Genomic DNA, 18395 nt, shown 5'->3' with positions numbered 1-18395 from the left:
CCTGCATATACTGTGGCATTGTGAGGAAGCAGCTGATCAGTATGCAGGGTTTCCCCAAAAGTGTGAACTTCTCACACACCAGCTGGCAGAGATATTGTAAATTGTTGTTTGTTGGTTTTGGGTATAGGGTGTTTTTTGTTATTTTTTCCTTCCTCTTTATTCATCTTTTTAAATTTTAAAGATCATGGTTCTTTTCTTTCTGCCGACACATATGCTATATTCTGGAAGTATCATGCTTCCGAATAAATGTAGCTTCCAGATTAAATGCAGTCTGGAAAAGGAAGACTTCTGAAAACTGAAGGCCCACTTAAATCAAAAGTAGTCTTCAATGTCTGCTGTCAGAGTCATTAAGGTTTATATGAGTCTTTCTGCTGCTTCTGTAATATGTCTTGAAAAACTGCTGTTTTTCTTCCTTCTGCAATAGTGTGTTGTCTTGGAGATTCATGGATTTCATGTTTCCAGTAAGAGCTAATGGATGGTATATGGAGCATTACATCTGTTTAATAGGTATCTACTTTATCCATCTTAATGCAAACTCCACACTGAAGTATGTTCCCTTGGTTTCTGGTCAGGGAAATAAACTTTAAATTACTTGAGTAGGGCAGTGCTGTGTTTTAAATATTGGGAACTTATTTTACTCTTCTGAGACAGAAACTGAGATGTAATAAACCATTTTTCAATAAAAGTATGTGACATCTCAAACATTTATTTGACATGTGGTATCTTTCTGAGTCCTTGATTGGAAAAGAGCTTTAGCTTCATGTGTGATTTCCTCCCTACCGCACCTACCTTGGGATTGGCTGCTGCTTTAGTGGTTCATGTTAAGTTCTCAGTAATACTGCATTGAGTTATTTAGTTTTAAGAGTGATTATTTCAGGAGAATTTTTTTTTTTTTGCTGGCAATATGCTCAGTTGCACTTTGAAAGTGATACTGTTGTGCTATCACACTAGAGTTTGTAATGTTAATTATTAGTTTCCTAAATTAGATCTATTTCTTCCATAACCAGGTGGTTATACAGTAGGAATATTCTGTACTGTGCATGTAAAATGAATAAATTCAACATGAGTACAAGGTATGTATTTTAAAATGTCAACACTGAATTATCTAAAAAAAATGTACATGCAAAAAGATATTGCAATTACTGTTTTAAAAAATAAGATCTGTACTCATAGACTTGCTAACATAGTTAAAACTCTACTGCATGTTTGGAAGATGTCATGGATTATATGGGGTGGGAGGGAGCAGACGTGGGTGCTTTTCTAAATAATTTAAAACTAGGCAGCTGAACTTAAAACAAGAAAAAATTGGAGGTCAGAGTAATCTTTGAATTTAAGACATGAAAAAATCTTTACATGAAGACATTTCCCCTTTTCTTAGCAACATTTTATCACACTAGATGTATTTTATACTGAAATGTATGTAATTTAGATGCAAACATATAAGAAAAGTGGCAGTTTAAGTATTGCTACTTACACAATTGAAGGTAGGAAACCAGGGCTCTAAATTTTTAAAGGCCAGGTATCATGTTGCTTTTTAAGACAGTAACGAAATTTCATAATCTAAGTGATATAGCAAATTTACTTTGTTCTTTCTCAGAACAACCAAAAAAGTGAAGCTAATTTTGCCATTTGTGGGGTTTTGGTTGCTTAATGTGACTTTTATCACATGCCAACATATCATGTTTGACATGTTTTTGGGTTAGTGAAACTTTGACTCCTGTTTTCTTTAACATGCAGATAAAAAGCTGTGCTGAATTTGTTTTCTGCAGATTAAATGTAAATTTGGCCTGGTACCAGGAGCTGTATCTGTGTGCAGTCTGTCAGCAATCAGCAGGCGACCAAAATAGGAACAAATCTTAGTATTTTTAAAAAATTGATTCTGAAAACAGATTTAGACAATTTTCTTCATATCCCTAAGCGTGTATTATACAGGAACCAAAATAGTGTACATGACTGTAGTAAAAGTACTGCCATACTAAAACATTCATTACAAGTCTGCTGTGGCATTTTGGGTCCTACAGATTTGCTTAAGTTTCTGCTCTAAACTGGAGTGTTTTTAGTTTTTTTCCCCACTTGTTCTGTTTTGTCATCTACCTAAGAAAAAGGAAAAAGCCCGCCTAAACCTAAATAGGTATCTGCTCATCTTTTTAACTTAACTGATATGGAGTCCTATTGTTAAGAAATTTGCTGAGTCTTCCTTCTTTTGGGAAGTTGTATGAAATTCTTGCAGACTGTGAGTATTGTGGGTTACCACTGAACTGCTGTCCCACCACTGCCCCTCGAGGGAGGAGGTAATGTCAGCATGTACCCTTTTTACTTGATGCTGATATATAACTATATAATCAATACAATAATTATCACCCCATGTTTTGTTGAGTGTTTTTGTGTTGGTGATGCCAAGTAAAGTATGACTTCAGTGGTAGTTGGATGTTTCTTAGTTGAGTGTTGTGTTGGATGTTGAACAAACTGCGAATGTTTAAGGGATGGGAAACTATTCTGGCTAAAAGCAGACTTCAGAAAGTCTGTGTGAAAAAGGAAATTGGGATTTATAACTGTAAAATTATTTGTATTTAGAGTCATGTTAGAATAAAATATGGATACGTACTTTTCTCCCGCTCACCAAACTGTTCCATGAGCTTCCTGACAGATGCTCCAATTTTATGGTTAGAGCAACAAAACCTGTTTTTTATGGGTATTGGGAAGGCAGAGCCAGTGTTTGTGGAAGAAAAATGGTTAGTTAGCTCTAACTGCAGGATCACACCTGTACTGAGTGACATTGGCAGAGAGGGTTGAGGTGATTATGCTCTTATGTGTATTTGATATGAAGATTTCTGAATGATTTAGAATCAAACTTCCTAACTGGATCTTAGATAGTTCAGGACAGGAATCTCCAAAGAATCCCTGCTAATGGACATTAAGTATGTACTCAGTAAACCTGATAAACAAGTGGACTTCTGCAATACAATGTGTGTTTTTCTTTGCCATAGAACAAAAAGATGTTCCTCTTAACTTCTAATTATACCTTTGGTAAACAATGTTATTGCTGTAGCTGTAGGAACTGTGGGTTGGGTTTTTGTACAGCATACTGAAATCTGAAGACACTGAGGCATTGGGATTCATTCTTCTGATCCTTTCTCCAACAATTTGTTGAGCATGTTAGATTGAATTTGCCAAGGGGTGATTTATAAGAAAAATTACTCCTAGGTACAGTTATTTAATGCCAAGCAGGATCTAATCAGTTTTGATGGGGAGCAGACGTGTGCTCTGGGCTGCCAACCGGTTCATCAGAGCCTTACAGGAGTACATCAGATTTTGAAAGTAGCAGTTAATGATTATGAATTAACCTGTGCCATTACTTTAGTATGTTTCAATATGCAGTTAAAAGGAAAGCAATGAAAGAACATAATTCTTCTGGGTGGATTACAGAAATAATAGATTTGTTATGAGACATCACTAGTTTCGATACAGAGTTTCTTTGAGCTGTGATGTCTTATCTTTCTCTTTGCTTTTCCTTATTCTTGGACAATAAAAGTCCAATACTACCCTTTCCTAAGGAAGTTTAGAATGGACACCCCACTAGCAGCTTTGGAGCTTTTCTGTGGTCTAGCAGGGGCCAGCTTCCAAGGTTTATGTACCAGGGTTGAAAGGTCAGCAGAATTTCAAATGTAGTATGAGTAGAGCTGCTTTTGCATATTCAGGGTAAATACTGCACCACTTCAAAGAAGAAAGTTAAATTCTTATCTTTGGCTGGTGTTTGTGAACACTTAATGAAAATAAAGGATGTACAGAGCTGGAGTGTTCAACACAGAATTAAATGTGAACAAGAACAGTGGGGAAACAGGATTTTGATAAGAAGAGGGGAGAGCATTTTTATTTTAAACAACTGTTTGAATTCAGTACATTATGAAACTGAACTATTTAGAGAGGTCTGGCATTTTGTCATTTGTATAACTTTTGATTCATACGGCACTTTGATATTTCTGGGTAAGTTTTGTTTCAGTTGAATGAGGAGAGAGTTCTGTGAAGTTTGGAAAGAAACTGTTGGATGAGAAATAAGAGGGAGGAATTAAATCAAGAATTTGCTGAAAGTGACCGTGTGTGAAATGGTAGAAGCCAGATGCCAGATTTATGTGTTTGACAGAGTTTGTAATTTGTCCAAGATGGCATGAACTGACCCAGGACCCCTCTTTGGTCCCATCTGCTGTACACTAAATGCTTTTCTCGTTTTGTAACAAAAAGCAAGAAAGAATTGGACTACACTTGCATTTCTTAGACAGTCTTAACAGCTTTTTTGAGGAGGCCTTGACTTCTCACTGAACAAGACTAAAGTTCTGTTGGGGGAAGTAGGAAAAGATGGTAGCATAATTAAAGATGTATGTGTATTTTTTTAAAATAATCAACTTAATTTTTTTTTTTCTGGCATGTGCAACTTTCTCTGTGTTTTGATTTCTCAGAAGTTCCTTTTATTATGTTTTTAGTGTAGGTTTTGTGACTTTTCTTAGCTGCCAATAATGGATTGTCAGGCCTGGAAAGTGAGGTTGTACCGACTTGCCCCATCAGCTAGTGAGGTAACTGATAGTAGGTTTCTTCTGCCTTGACTAGAATTAGTCCATATTTAACTTCCTTTATAAGGAATTCCCATTACAAAAGTGAGGTTCAAGAATCCTTCATCCTTTCCTGGCTTTGGGGGTATGTTTTAAACCAGCTAGCTAGCCTTGCTTAGTCTGTTCCACTTACCTCAGCTTTTCAAGATACTACTTGATCTTTTGTTCCTTGATACAGTCCTGTACGATCCCCATCCTAATGTCAGGGCTCGGGTGAGAAGCCGTGTCCCATCTCCTCTTGAATCCCATTGATATCGTGCCTGGGAGAGGGAGGTGCTTCTCGGCCTTCTTGCACACTCATTTGATCCCAATATCCCAATCCCCAACCTACTTCTAGTTTTTTATTCCCAATAGCTTTTACCAGCTTTGTGTACCAGTCTTTGTTAGATTGGTGGAGTTCTTTTTCATTTTGCAGCTTAAAAGGTGCGGCCCTTTTTTCCTTTTTTGTTTGGTTTAGTTTTGTTCCCTCTCTGTCCTTCCTGTGATACGGTTAAAAGTTAGAGGAGCAGTGAGAATTTTAAAGATTTTCCTACTGATGGTTCTTTATTCATGAGAATTTAAATTTTGTTTGTAGGCTTTCCTCTGCATTCATGTATTCTTGTTGCAGAGAGATTCAGGGGGTTAGTGAAAGGACTGATTCTGCAGTTTCAAAATGAAGTAAATGTGCACTCCCGACAAAAAGGGTGTTCTACATCCAATTGCACTTTCCCAATGCCCCCTTGTGCCAGCATTAGAATTTGCTTGGCCAAGTAATTGTAAGTTTTCTGCCAAGTTTGGGGTTCAGCTGGATCAATCTCATGAGTTTGCTGTGTGACCACACAAGTGCCAGTGCCTGCAAAAGGGAGCTGGTGGAAGCTGTGGTCAGGTTAATCTGAGATGGACCAATGGGCTGCATAAAGAGGCCCTTCTTAGAGGTGGCAAATAGTGGTGCTGAGGTGTCTTTGTGGGGAACTAAAGTTTGAACTTGAGCTGTTTATAATGTAAAATTGTATATCTAACTTCTTTTATAGTGTTCCAACAGACCTGTTAACATATCTAATCATCAAGCATATAAATTCTCAATGTTTTGATACAGCTTAAAAGTTGGCCCTGTTTTTAGTGTGTTGTTGGATTGGATGAGTTCCTTCCAACCTGCATTATTCTGTCATTTTTCTTTTTGTGTTAAGCTGTCATTTAAATTAACTTTCAGTCTCCAGTTGTGGCTTACAAATGATAAGACATCTTTTCTGCATCGGATACCATTATTTGCTTAAATGTTAAAAGTACTAACAGAAAAAAATTTAAAAAAAAAAGGCTGTCTTTAGAGAGGTGTTCTCTGGGAGATAGTGAGACTTCTTAAGTCATTCAGATGCCTCTCAACTAAATAGCTAATATTAAAATTCTGGGCAGAAAACTGCTAAAACACACAATTTTTGAAATTAAGCTCATGTTATATAAATAACCTTTGAAAGACAAGCATTCCCTTATAATGCCTCATTGCACAAAGTTTTGTCTGCTACACCCTGATACGACTACCAAATTCTCCTTAGGAGCTGAAAATCTGAGATAGGACTAGTGGTTTTCAGCTGGAGCAGTTTGGGATGATGTACCAAGAAGTTGTTACTATACTAGAAATACTAAACTAGTTTTACTTGGCTGAAAATAACTGTCATATGACAGACAAGCCTTGCATTGTCATTTGGCTGTCCTTATCATATAGCAGCATGGGGCGAGTTTACATTAGTTCAGTTGCAGCACTTTCACCTGAGAGATTAATATTTGCAGTGTAAATTGCATAACTTTTTACATCTGTCTGCCTGAAAACTTTAATTGAGAGAATCTGATACAGACTCTTGCATTACTGTTTTTGTGACCTTTATTTGCATTCCTTTAGTTAGATGCTGGCTCACGTGAATTATCCAAACGGACTGGAATAGTCTCCTTTGGGAAAATTTTGAAAGACGTACCACTAAATGTAAAATTAAATGTAGTGACTATTCATTGCCTTCTATTCTATCACTGCCAACTTTAGCAGGAAGGTGGGAAGAAAGCGAGTGAATGTCTAAGAGTGCAGTGTCTTCCTGTTTCATTTTTAAAAGTAAACACAGGACACGTTGAAGCACGAAGGTGGCTATAAAACCTTGATTGTTCCGATTTGAATTAATTATGCAGTGTTATGACCCACACTTCTGCTCTTAAAGTTTGTAAGGGATCTTTTTTTGAAATAGATTACTAAAAAAAATGGATTGTGGGGAGGAAAACATTACGGGGAGAACTGAAAGGGAACTTCACAGCTCAGGAAGCTCCCAGTTGGCTTTGTAGTTAAGCATTATTATTGCTTCGTTGTACTACGTGGTTCTTTGTGCCTTATTGCAGATCTGCATAGCTTGATAGGACAAAAACTCTGTATCTGTGCTTTCTCAGGTGCTCTTCTTCATATAACATATTCTGTATATTCTGTAAACTAGTGAATAAGTTTACAGCTTTATATCCAAAGACTCGACAGGAACTCTTGTGGCATTTTTCTGCAGGGTATTAGAAGACATGCTCTGATCTCTGAGTTTTTGTGCAGGCTTATAGGGCAAGCTCTCAGGACTTGTTGGTAGTTAGCATGTTTGAGCTGTCTGCATGTTTCAAGCAGACTGTTAATGTAATGAATGTATGATACTTCAAATGAGGAAATGTCTTAATTTGTTAATTTTTCATAGTGCAGTAAGCTTGCCGGTCCAGAATTTTGAAAACTTGTAATTTGTTTTGATGCAAGACTTCCTTCCTCCCCCAGGCTGTTGATTCATCTTGTTAACTGTTGAACTAGAATGCTAAATTCTCTTGTATGTGTGGCTAGGAAGTTGTCTTAGTCTAGTAATAAATTTTATGCTGCAGACTAAATTTATATTTTAAAATGCGGTGTTCCTTACCCAATGACTTTCTCCTAAAATACTTGAACTAGAAAAAGAACACTTTTCCACCCACCCACCCTCTGCCAGTTAAATATCAAATGGCAGCCAGGAAATGATAAGAGAGTGTTTCATGGAGGGAATAAAATACCAGTGTTCAGTCATCTGACTTGTATGTGTTATAAGAATATTCAGTGGTGATTGATAAGTTAGTGTAAATTGCAGTAATTTCTTGTTCTCTATTTGTTCATGATAATCTGTATATTGGTGTATATTTTAGGGAAAATATTTGGGCTTTTGAAAATGTTTGTGTTTCTTTTTTCTCTTTAGGGTGTGTTACCTATAAGTACTGTGTTGATATGAATGTGCCTAAACTGTCCATGTTGACTTGACAAAAATCACTTTTCTTACTTCTGTCGTGTTCATGTAAGTCTTTGTAATGGGAATTAATTTTTTACTAAATTTGGCTACGTATAAAACTTTTTAAAAAGTTGCATGTAATATGTGCTTATTTTTTTTCCAGACCTTGACACAGATGTCTGATAACAGAAAATATTTGCCAACAGTTGTTTCTCAGTTCCTTTGTGTTTTGAAAGTTTGTAATTGTGGTTGAAGTTTCTTTCCCACATGGGCTCTATCTTTCATGAGTTCAAGGGAATAACCAAAATGTTACCTATCTGTTCACTTGTTACTTTGATTCACCAAGAAAGTCCTAATGAAGTTTGATCTTGTAAGCTCTTTAAAGGGATCCATTATACACAGAGACATAGTAACAGCCTGAAACGAGAGCTAGTTTGGGAGTCACTTACTTTACAAATGAATTTCTTGCGTAGGAATATAGACTTTCTATTTGAGAGATAAGGAACTACAGAAGTGTTCTTTTAAACAATACTTCAGGGTTTACTGATTTGCTTCCAGCACACACATTGGTTTACCTGCTTCCTTTTTACTGAACTTTCTCGTTTTCCGGCACAGCTTGTAAGGAAGTCTGTTGTACTAGTAACACCATAACAATAAATCTAACAAAGCTTTCAGTGGAAGTACAAGTGCACATACCTGAAATTAGGTATTTTTCCTCTTTTAAAATTTGTTTGGGGTTTTGGTTTTTTATTTGTTGTTGCTGTTGTTGTTTATTTTGTTTTGTTTTTTTGTTTTGCTGGTGCTTAAATCTCTTGGGTTTGGGGAGAGGGTCTGCACAGTGTCATTCTGGATATGATGCAGGAGTGGTAGACAATTGTAGTTAGCAGTTCTTGTTTGAGGCCTAACTGTTGAGGCCTAATGGACAATTTTTGAAGATGTTCAAACATTTACCTAGGAATCAGGAATAGGAAAAGTTGATGGGATCTGGGAGACAGTCCGTATTGGCTCAGGTGGGAAACATCTAAACTTTAATCTTCACCTCAAGTGAGTTTGGTATTTGGGGTGTAGAATATCTGGCAGATATTTTGTAGAACTTTTTTAGGGTGAGAAGTGGAGGTATTTGTGCTAAAGGTGTGTCACTAAAGTGAACTCCGCTAAAGGGATAGAAGTGATTGTAGATTTTACTTATGGTTGCTTTAAAGTGTTTGTCCTTGACTGAAATAACATTGATTTACATCTGTGTCCTCAGGGAGCAAGCTGACAAACTGTAGAGTATCATTTAAGCTTCAATTTATTGTAAAGCAGTGGAAATGTATCCACTTGCCAGAGAGAGATTAGTTCATCAGTGTTCCTAAATTAATGCATTTTAAGCTCTGACAAATCACTTTGGAATTTCCTTTGCTGTAAAGTTCTGATTCTTGATTCCCATGTAACACGCAAGCTTCTAGTTTAGTTGTAACCTGTAAAAACTTACAAGGTCATTTGCTTTCTTGCTGCAGACTTGCAGTGCTTGGGGAAATGGTTTTTCTTTTTGTCAACCCCAGTCGTCTTGTGGGTTTTAATTTGTTCTAGTTTCTTTTTCCAGCAAAGAGATGAGCTCCAGCTCTGCTTTCTGCTGCTGTGGTTGTTCGCATTGCCAGCCACATGGAAATAGCATTCCTGTCTGTCATATTCCAGTGGAGAAAGCAGTGTAAAAGTAAAGTTGTTCCATTAAGATCTCCTACTGACTAAGTAAAATGGAAAAAACTCTGGTTTGGTGCGGTTCAGATTAGTCAACGACAAGGGATTTGAGATGTCACTGTTTTAAAAGAAAGTAACTATATGAGCTCAAGACAATAAAAGAGAACGCTGGGGGACAAGATATTGAAATACATATCTTAAAGAACCTTTTTTTTTTTTTCCAACATAGTTTACAAGTTAATTTCAGTTGTGGTGGTTTGACTCTGACTGGATGCCAGGTGCCCACCAAAGCCTCTCTGTCAGCTGGACAGTTCTCCAACACGAGTCCTTCCCACGGGCTACAGTTCTTCACCAACTGCTCCAGCGTGGGTCCCTTCCACAGCGTCACAAGTCCTACCATTAAACCTGCTCCAGCATGGGCTCCTCTCTCCACAGGGCCACAGGTCCTGTCAGGACCCTGCTGCAGTGCAAGTTTCTCATGGGGTCACAGCCTCCTTTGGGCATCCATCTGCTCTAGTGTGGGGTCCTCCGTGGGCTGTAGGGGAATCTCAGCTCTGGCAGCTGGAGCACCTCCTTCCCCTCCTTCTTTGCTGACCTTGGTCAGAAGAAACAACTACAGAGTTGTTTTTCTAATGTATTCTTACTCTCCTCTTCTTTGGCCACAGTAACCTCTGTGCACTCTTTTTTTTGTCACTTCTTCAGAATGTTATCCCAGAGGCACTGCCACTGTCAGCAATGGGCTCGGCTTTGGCCAGCAGTGGGTCCCTCTTGGAGCTGCCTGGCATTTGCTCTGTCAGACACAGGGGAAGCTTCTGGCAACTTCTCACAAAAGCCACCCCTGTAGCCCCCCTGCTACCAAAACCTTGCTATGCAAACCCAAAACAATCTTCAACTGTTTAGTTAAAAGAAAAGTCTTCCATTTATTTAGTGGATCAAGGGTTGGACTTGATGATCTCAGAGGTCCCTTCCAACCCAGCTGATTCTATGATTTAGTTTAAAAATTTAATGTTAAGCTTGACTATTTCATATCGTAATGATTTCTCAAACATTGAGCTGTCAGGGCTGTATCAGATGCAGTAAATCATATATGGCAACAGGAACGGTGGATTTGACTTCAGCATCCCTTTAGTGTTGAAAAGGAATAAAATTTTGTTTTTTTTTTTCTCCTCAGAGGCTAGTTGTACATGGAAAAGCCTTTATCAAATTCTTGAAAATACTTTTTCAGCTGGAAAACTATAGTTGCAGGTCAGCTGCTATTTATGCAGATCTCTGAAAATAACTGTGGCATTTTACTCAAGGGGTTGATTTCATTTTAACTGTCATCACTGCATTCTTCTAAACTCAACTGATGTCTTTTGCAAGAAAGCTATTACATGTGATTAAGAGCTGCATACAGATCTTAGACTGCTGAAAATATCTGTTAGCTGTAGAGGGCTGGCATTCAGGCCCTAAAACAACACAGTCAACAGTAAAAGCTGTAAAAGAATCTATTGCCAATTAGCACACAACGAAGTTTGTTGTAGCAAACTGAAATTTAGATACTGAACTTGGGCACCTCATTTCAGAGATGCAAGTCTCTCTCTGCCACCTGCCTTTGGTGAATGGGAAGGGGTGAGTGGAACTCTTCGCATGCTTCTTCTCTGTATGGTAAGAACCTACAGTAATGAGGTCGTAACTTCACTGCTACTTTTTGCATGCTTCGATTTAGCAAGGAATAATTTGGGCCTCAGCTGTTAGTTTTTAATTAATGTGTGTAGTAAATATTCTGTTGTAGAACTTCTAAAAAAAATGATTAGCATCTGTTGTAAAATCTGCTGAGGGCTTGGAAGCTGCCAGTGACTTGGCTGCACATATTACTCCCTGCATGAGCACAGGCATTAACTTCTCCTTCAAGAGAAATGCAGGCTAAGGGGTGCTCTGCTTAGGAGCAGTCAAATAAAGTGGCATTGCCATGGGCAAGATTTCTTGAAGCTAGATTGTAGGCAGCTGACTGACTATGTGGTTGCTGGCAGTTCACATGGTTGTCTTATAATTGACAGAAGTTTCTTTTCTCTCACAGAATTAATATTCCGTTTGGGTTTAGGCACTAGGTGTTTGGTTTCCACTTAGATCTAGAATTTGCTGAACCTAAATTTAAACATATAGATCCAAATTCATTGGAGTTTGTCTTTTTGATCAGTGCAGGCATCTCCAGAGGACTGTATCTGATCATAAGAGAATTTTCAAAATGTCAGATATATCTATCCAGAGATCCTTATTTCTCTTTATTGATGATAAAGCAGGTGTAGAGTGACTCCTTTATTCTTGGACATGTTAAAGACAGAATTTTGAAAATTAGAGAAGAGTAATGCAGTAGTTGCAATTGCCTACTGATTAATAATATTTGAATCTTAAAAACTGGAAACCTTTGAAATTCCTATTATGCAATACATACATGCATATGTTAAGCCATAAGTAGGTAAAAAGGGTTACTGAGATGTAAAAATAATCTTCCCATTGTCTTAAACTGCAGCCAGATCTAGTGAGTATGATCTGATTATCACAGTCCCAGCTATGGACTGTGCAAGTACCCAAAGTGGGACATTAAGTGCAGATTAAAATGCAGAAATTGCAAGCTTAAGTACCACTAGGAAACAATTTAAAAAGTTCTTAATGTTATGATTCAATTGTAGGTAGTATGTTTATAAAGTGACTGACTATTGCTGTCATTCACGAAAGTGGTATTGATTTATGGTGGCTAGTTTGGATGCTAAATGGGGAAATGAAGGAATACAGCATGTTTGTAATGGCTGAGCTAAGGGCAAACAATATTCAAGAGATCCTCAAATGCTTGAGTTATCTTCAATATTAATGACAATCAGTAATATGAGAGAAGAAGAGACAGTTTTGTGCTGCATTTATGAGAGGAATAATGTATCCAACTCTTCTTTCTTCCTACCTCTTGCTACCTCTCTATCCTGTCCATCAAACACCCAACAATTCCAGTAGTCTAACACTGGAACATTTTTTTTGTTCTTTAGGTCAGCAGCTGCACACTTGATTGGACATGGTGTCTGGAAGTGAGTTGATGGTGTTACTGAAAATCTTTGGTATATACTCAAGATAGTAGTTTGTCCACAGTCTGTGCTTCCACTGAAGGGCTGGCTTTGCAACTGCTTCTGTGAAAACTAGAGTATATTCTTTTAAAAAATATAGGAACTTGTCTCTAAACTTATGCAGATAAAATAAGTGAAATGACATTAGAAGCAGAGAAATTAAAATAGAGTATCATTTAAAACAGATGTGGCCAAAACACAGGGAAAGACAGATTTAGTTTCCAGTATTGTTTTAAAAAATAGCTTAGTTTAGAAAGGGGTTTTGCATTTTTTAGAATTCATGATCACTTACTTTCTCTGGTTGTTACAAAGGAAGAGCTCTTTAACAGAGTCTCAAGAATGTTTTGATGCAGAGCATTGCAAGACAACTATTTCAAAAGACGGTATCGGTGGTTTGCAGTCACAACATGAGAGAAAGTGTCTGTGTCTGCAGGAAGCTGGAATCTTGGGGGATGTTTCCTGGAACCAGGGCCTGAAGGAATGTTGGTAGGGTGAAGAGGAGTATTGCAAGCTGACAGGACTTTTAATTTTTATTTAGTATTTTTGTATTTACTACCGATTTCTTAAAAGATGTCATCTTCTTGAAACCTGGTTGTTAATTTATTTATTTTTTTAAAAAGGGTAAAATGTTGATTTTAAACTCCAGATTTACTACGTGTTGGCATTATTTCTTTTCCCATGACTTTGTTGGTTTGTAAAGACATGCATGGAAGGACAAGTGACTGAACAAATGTTGCTGTGTACACAAGTCAAAGGATCAACAGAACTGTCAAATATCTAGGTGTATTTTAGATAAAATATTACAACATGTAGTGTGTTGAAAAGGTACTGCCTGCCCTTGGGTGCTCATTTACTCATTTGCTTCAGTTCCACTTGAGGGGCTTCATCTTCCTTTTTGCTACGTGTGGACTTTGATATGTTGGCAATTGTGATGTGTCTGGCAGGCACTGTTCATCTGTTTGTGGATGATCATAAATCTTGTAGTGCTGTGAATGGTGTGTTTTGGTATTGAATTCACTTTCTGATGAAAATTATGGTGCAGTTCTTGGGAGACACTGCAAGTGTGGGAGATGTGCAGCTTGCTGGCTGTTACTCTGTACAGATGCCGTGTGTGCCAGCCCAGCAGCACATAGACACATGTTTTCTTCAGAGGATGCAGTTTCAGTAGTGCCCTTTCCTTCTGCAGGATTTGATTTAAGTACACTTACTCTGCTTTTTCTAAAATAGCTTCTTGGATAAGAGGTGCTAAGCTCAGTCATGGGACACGTATTCCAGCTGGAAGATAGGCTGTCGAAACAGATCCGTGGTTCGTGGGAATACAAGAATTACAGGCTGTGGGAGCAGATTGAAAAACATGCTTATCAAATCTTTTCAGTACATAATGAAATTACCTTTTCTGCTTCAAAACCAAGTAATGTTACTGGGTGGGGATTTGGGGGGGATTTTTATTTATGTTGAACATTATCTTCTGTCATTTGCTGAGGACTTTTTTCCTCTAAAGTATCTTTTGTTAGCATAGAGAGTAAGACTGACATTTAAGGATGAGAATAATAGTTAATTTAGTTGGGAGGCAGCCTGGCTTTTGGTTCCACCTTATAACTCAAACATATGATGTAGCATCCCTAAGTTTAGAAATCTGATTTAGCAGGGAGTTCTTCGCTGTCTTTCCTTAGCAACCCAGCTTAGCAAAACACACTAGAGCTGCCCTTCCTGCTCTGTACTGAGGAATGGTAGCAAACTCCATGGTTTTAAGGTGGAGTTTATAAACAGAAATAGGATAATAGGCCTGCAATTGTAGGCGATTGGAATTCAGTGGTCAGAGTATTTTCCAGTTACGTATTTCATTGGTCTTGTATTTTTGGCATGATCCTGCATGAGGATAAGGGCTGTCCTAAAACTCTAGAGCATCAGTTTTGCATTAAGCAAACTTACCTGGTACAAGGGAATTTCTAAAATGGAGTTATTTGGGGTTTAATGTTTGTTTTGGTTTTTTTTGAGAGGCTGAGCCTTTTTTGAAGTAGAAGGGGTGAAGGAGTATGACAGTAGCTGCCAGGGTCACAGCCATCCTTTGCAGAAGCTGAGAGGATATTCAGGGAAGGATAAGTCCATAGTACTATTTTGGTTTTGATTTTTCCTTAGACATGACTTCTGATTGCTGTGTTAGCTGGACCTTTGATCTCGCCCAGTGCAGAAGTTTCTGTGTTATGTGTTTTCAGTGAAATGTGTGATATATTTTGCATATCTTTTTCTGACAAATAACACTGTTCTGTATTCTGTGCTGAAATACAGTCCATTGGGGGGGACAGAATTGTTTTAGAGAGGATAGAGAACAAATCTCATGAACTTTAGAAATTTTAGTGTGTACTGATTATTAGAAATACTGAGCTATAAGAACCTGGTATAAGAATTTGGTTAAATGCTTGAAGGGAAGAACCAGAAAGAGTTACACATGTAAGCTTGTCATCCAATACCTGATGCTATCAGGTTAAGGAGGGCTTTCCTCCCCCCCATTTGTTGTCACTATGTTAACTGAGACCCAACTTAAACATTGCTGCTCTTTATGGTTTCACTTTATTAGAATGTTCTGCTTTCTGTTACTTTCTCAGTGGAGTTTTATAGTTTCAGAGATGGTTAATCACTGAGTATTTACAGGTTCAACAAAACTGCCAGACCATCGGTCTGTATTCTTTCTACTCTCCGGATTTTATATAGTGAGTTTCTAGTGTTTCAGCTGGAAATGATACAGGGGAATTTTAAAATGCCTATTATGTCTTGCATGATTTCTGATTATGTTTAAAAAAGCTTTTAATAGTAAGAATAAGCTCTGGCTGGATAGTACTGGTTGCAGTGCAGCATGTGGAAGTTACACACTTCACTGGTGTTGGGAGTCAGATTCAGTCAAAACAAGAGCGTGCACTTTTTTTTTTTTGGCGTAAGTACTATGTAATAAGTATATAAGTGCTAACTAATGAGTGTATTCTACAGACTTGTTTGACTTCTTAGGATGCAGGTTAACCCAGCTTGAATTTGCATGCCCTGATACTGCATTTCAGCTTGGATATCACGAAAAGTTAAGTTCTCCATTTTGCTCTTTTGTATTTTCAAATAAAAATTTGCAGTTTGCTCATTCCCAAAACAATAAAAAGTGAATGGTACTTACCTTGTCACAGTTCACACAGATTTATTTCAAATGTGTTGAGAGTTGTGGGTTACATTAAAAAAATAAAAGGCTTGTGTATAAAGATTGGGCTTCAGTACATGGAGATTTTTCATGCTAAAGACAGAGAAGAAGATTTAATCTGCCTGAGAAAGAGGAGTCTTGCAGAAGGTGGTCATTATCTTGCACGCTTACCTTTCCTGAAAGTTGATGCCCATCTTAGGCCTCACAGAAACCTGTGTGGTTCCCGTGGGGAGATGAGCTGTGTGATCCTGCAAGTGTTAGCAGGAGTAACGCTCCTTCCTCCCTGCTGAAGGAACCTCCGTGCCAGTGAATCAGAGCTCCTGACTGCAGGGGGAGGAAAGCGGGTAGTGGGTCAGTGGAGTAAAAGGCGAAGAAACCTTCAGTGTTTCAGTCTAGATAGCAACAAGGGTGGCTGACAATTTGGTGCAGAGCCCAGCATTTCTTTTCAGAGCTGTAGACAGTTCAAGGGAGAGTCAGTTGTGCTGTGACACTGGCTGTATTAGCTATTTTGAAAGCCAGTGTTTAAGCAGTCCAGAGAGGGAAATTTTTCTTCTATTGACTGAAGAGAATAAGACACTCTGGCATGCAGTGGGGTGAGAACACGCTTGGATTCTCAAGGGAACTGAAAAGGAATTTGTTATAAAGACTTGAATGTATAAAAGAGGGCGTATTTTTGAAATGTGACAAATTGAAAATAAGATGCTAATGCCTTTATAATTTTATTTTAAAACTCATAAGCTGGAATTTCAAGGTATTAAGACTTTATTTGGAGAAGAAGAAGAAATGAAATTACTCCTGAGAATAAAAGGGTAAAGTCAATGTCAAAAAGGAGTACTGTGCAAGATTTTTCAAGTTGTAAAATTTGGTGAGTCCTCAGAGCTATGGGTCATCCTACGCTTTTCAGCAGTTTAAATGTTTAAAATCTGGATCTCTGCTTTCAGTGATGATTGCAGTGCTTGTGGGAATTTGGAGATGTGCTAATGTGGAGCTGTCATTAAATGTTTTATTTTGTAAACCTTGCATTAATTGTCTTTAATCTGATGTGAGAGCAAGACTTTTATCAGTATAAATGTAGTTCTTGATGTTTTGCTTGTGTAGAGTGTTGCTATTCATTTTTTTGAAAAAATTTTTTTTCAGGCTTGTCCTGGCCTGTAGTTGGACTTCAGCATTTAAAATATAATTGTTATTGTTGTGAATGCCTATTGAAGGTGATACTGGAAAAGGGCCTCCTCCTGTACTAAGAGTTCATAATGAATTCTGGTCCTGTGAATGGAGAAGTAGAGTAGATAAAAACACTGTTGTAAATGTGAGTAGTAAGCAATCAGAATGTTATACCTAAGTTCTTATAGTTGCCTCACTCTAAAAAGTGCTCAACAGCTTTGCGAAAGTGGGAAAAATATGTGTCAGGATATTAGTCTTTTGTCAGAGGTTCTGGATGTTGATCCCACAGAAGTAGAAGCCATTAAAATGTTCCTGCAACTCTAATGCCCCCTTATACCTTCCACTTTTTTATTATTATTATTTTTACTGTCCTGTTGCAGTCCAAACTGAGCCTTGAAAACTTAAAGTCCTTTTTGAGCTGGAAAGTAGAAAATAAATGTGAATACAGCCATCCAGAAAAAATTACAAGATACTAAACTGCAGTGAAAATAAAGTAGTTTGGTTACAGAGCTGACTTCATCTCTATATTGAAGCCTGTGTTATGATATATAGTACTATTATGCTACTACTTGAAGATAATTCTGGACTTAGGGTGCTCTCGAAGATGAACCTCTAGTAGAGGACTGAAGGCTTCAAGTTTTCTGCTAACAGCTGAGTGAAGAAAACCTACATGGTCCCTCCCTCTGGCACACATTTTGTGCTGTGTTTAGGGTAGATTCTGCATCCAGATACAACAGAAACCTATGCCAGTGTAATTCCAGGTGTTTGGAAGGAAATTGTGTAACCTCTAGTGGTAAAGCAAGAGATTTTTGTTTCATGTTCTTCGGGTGGTTAAGTCAGGATGCTTCTGGAAGTTGATGATGATCAGTTTTTAATTTCTAGGCTGAACCCTTTTCCTCAAGTTGGGGCTGCAGAGGCAGAGTGTCAGGCTAGAAGCAGGATTTCCCTGACTACTGTTCTGTCACTCTTCCAGAGCAGCTGCTTGTAATGCCTGTCCCGGAGGATTTTGTTATGGCAAGCTGCTGCTAAGTAGGAGGTTTCTGGGTGACTTTGTATTGTGGCATGCCTGTTCCATCTCTGCAAAAATAGTAGCACTTAGGCAAATTTTATCTAGTTTTTTGTACTGGGAAGTCAAATTCTTGAAAAGTAATGCCGTTCTTACAAGCCTCACTGCCACTGTGAGTGAAGCATATTTAATAGATGTTGAAGTGAAAGACATATGGAAAAATGAAACTGCTGTGCTTGAAATGGCTCAGCATCCTTCAGTTCTTAATTGCAGGACTTGCTTCTGGGCTGCTGCTTCATATCAGAGCTCTGGAGCCTCTTTTAGATAGAGTTTTTCTTTTGCAAATACAGCATTATTTTGCATTGCCAAAGACATTATTTTCCATAGAAACTGGGGAGAATGTCCAGATGAGAATATACTGGTGGTGTTGCA

General features: G+C 37.9%; 1 protein-coding gene across 3 annotated transcripts in view; it reads left to right on the top strand.

The window, feature by feature from the left end:
• ESYT2 (extended synaptotagmin 2) overlaps positions 1–18395 on the top strand; it is a 78682-nt gene that overhangs the window by 2162 nt on the left and 58125 nt on the right. The window lies entirely within an intron of this gene.

The sequence above is a fragment of the Pipra filicauda genome, unplaced genomic scaffold, assembly GCF_003945595.2.
Source record: "Pipra filicauda isolate LSUMZ 115617 unplaced genomic scaffold, ASM394559v2 scaffold94_size2452230_pilon, whole genome shotgun sequence".
In the NCBI taxonomy this organism is placed as follows: domain Eukaryota; kingdom Metazoa; phylum Chordata; class Aves; order Passeriformes; family Pipridae; genus Pipra; species Pipra filicauda.
Note: the sequence above shows the minus strand (reverse complement) of the source record. Positions and strands in the feature narration are given on the sequence as shown.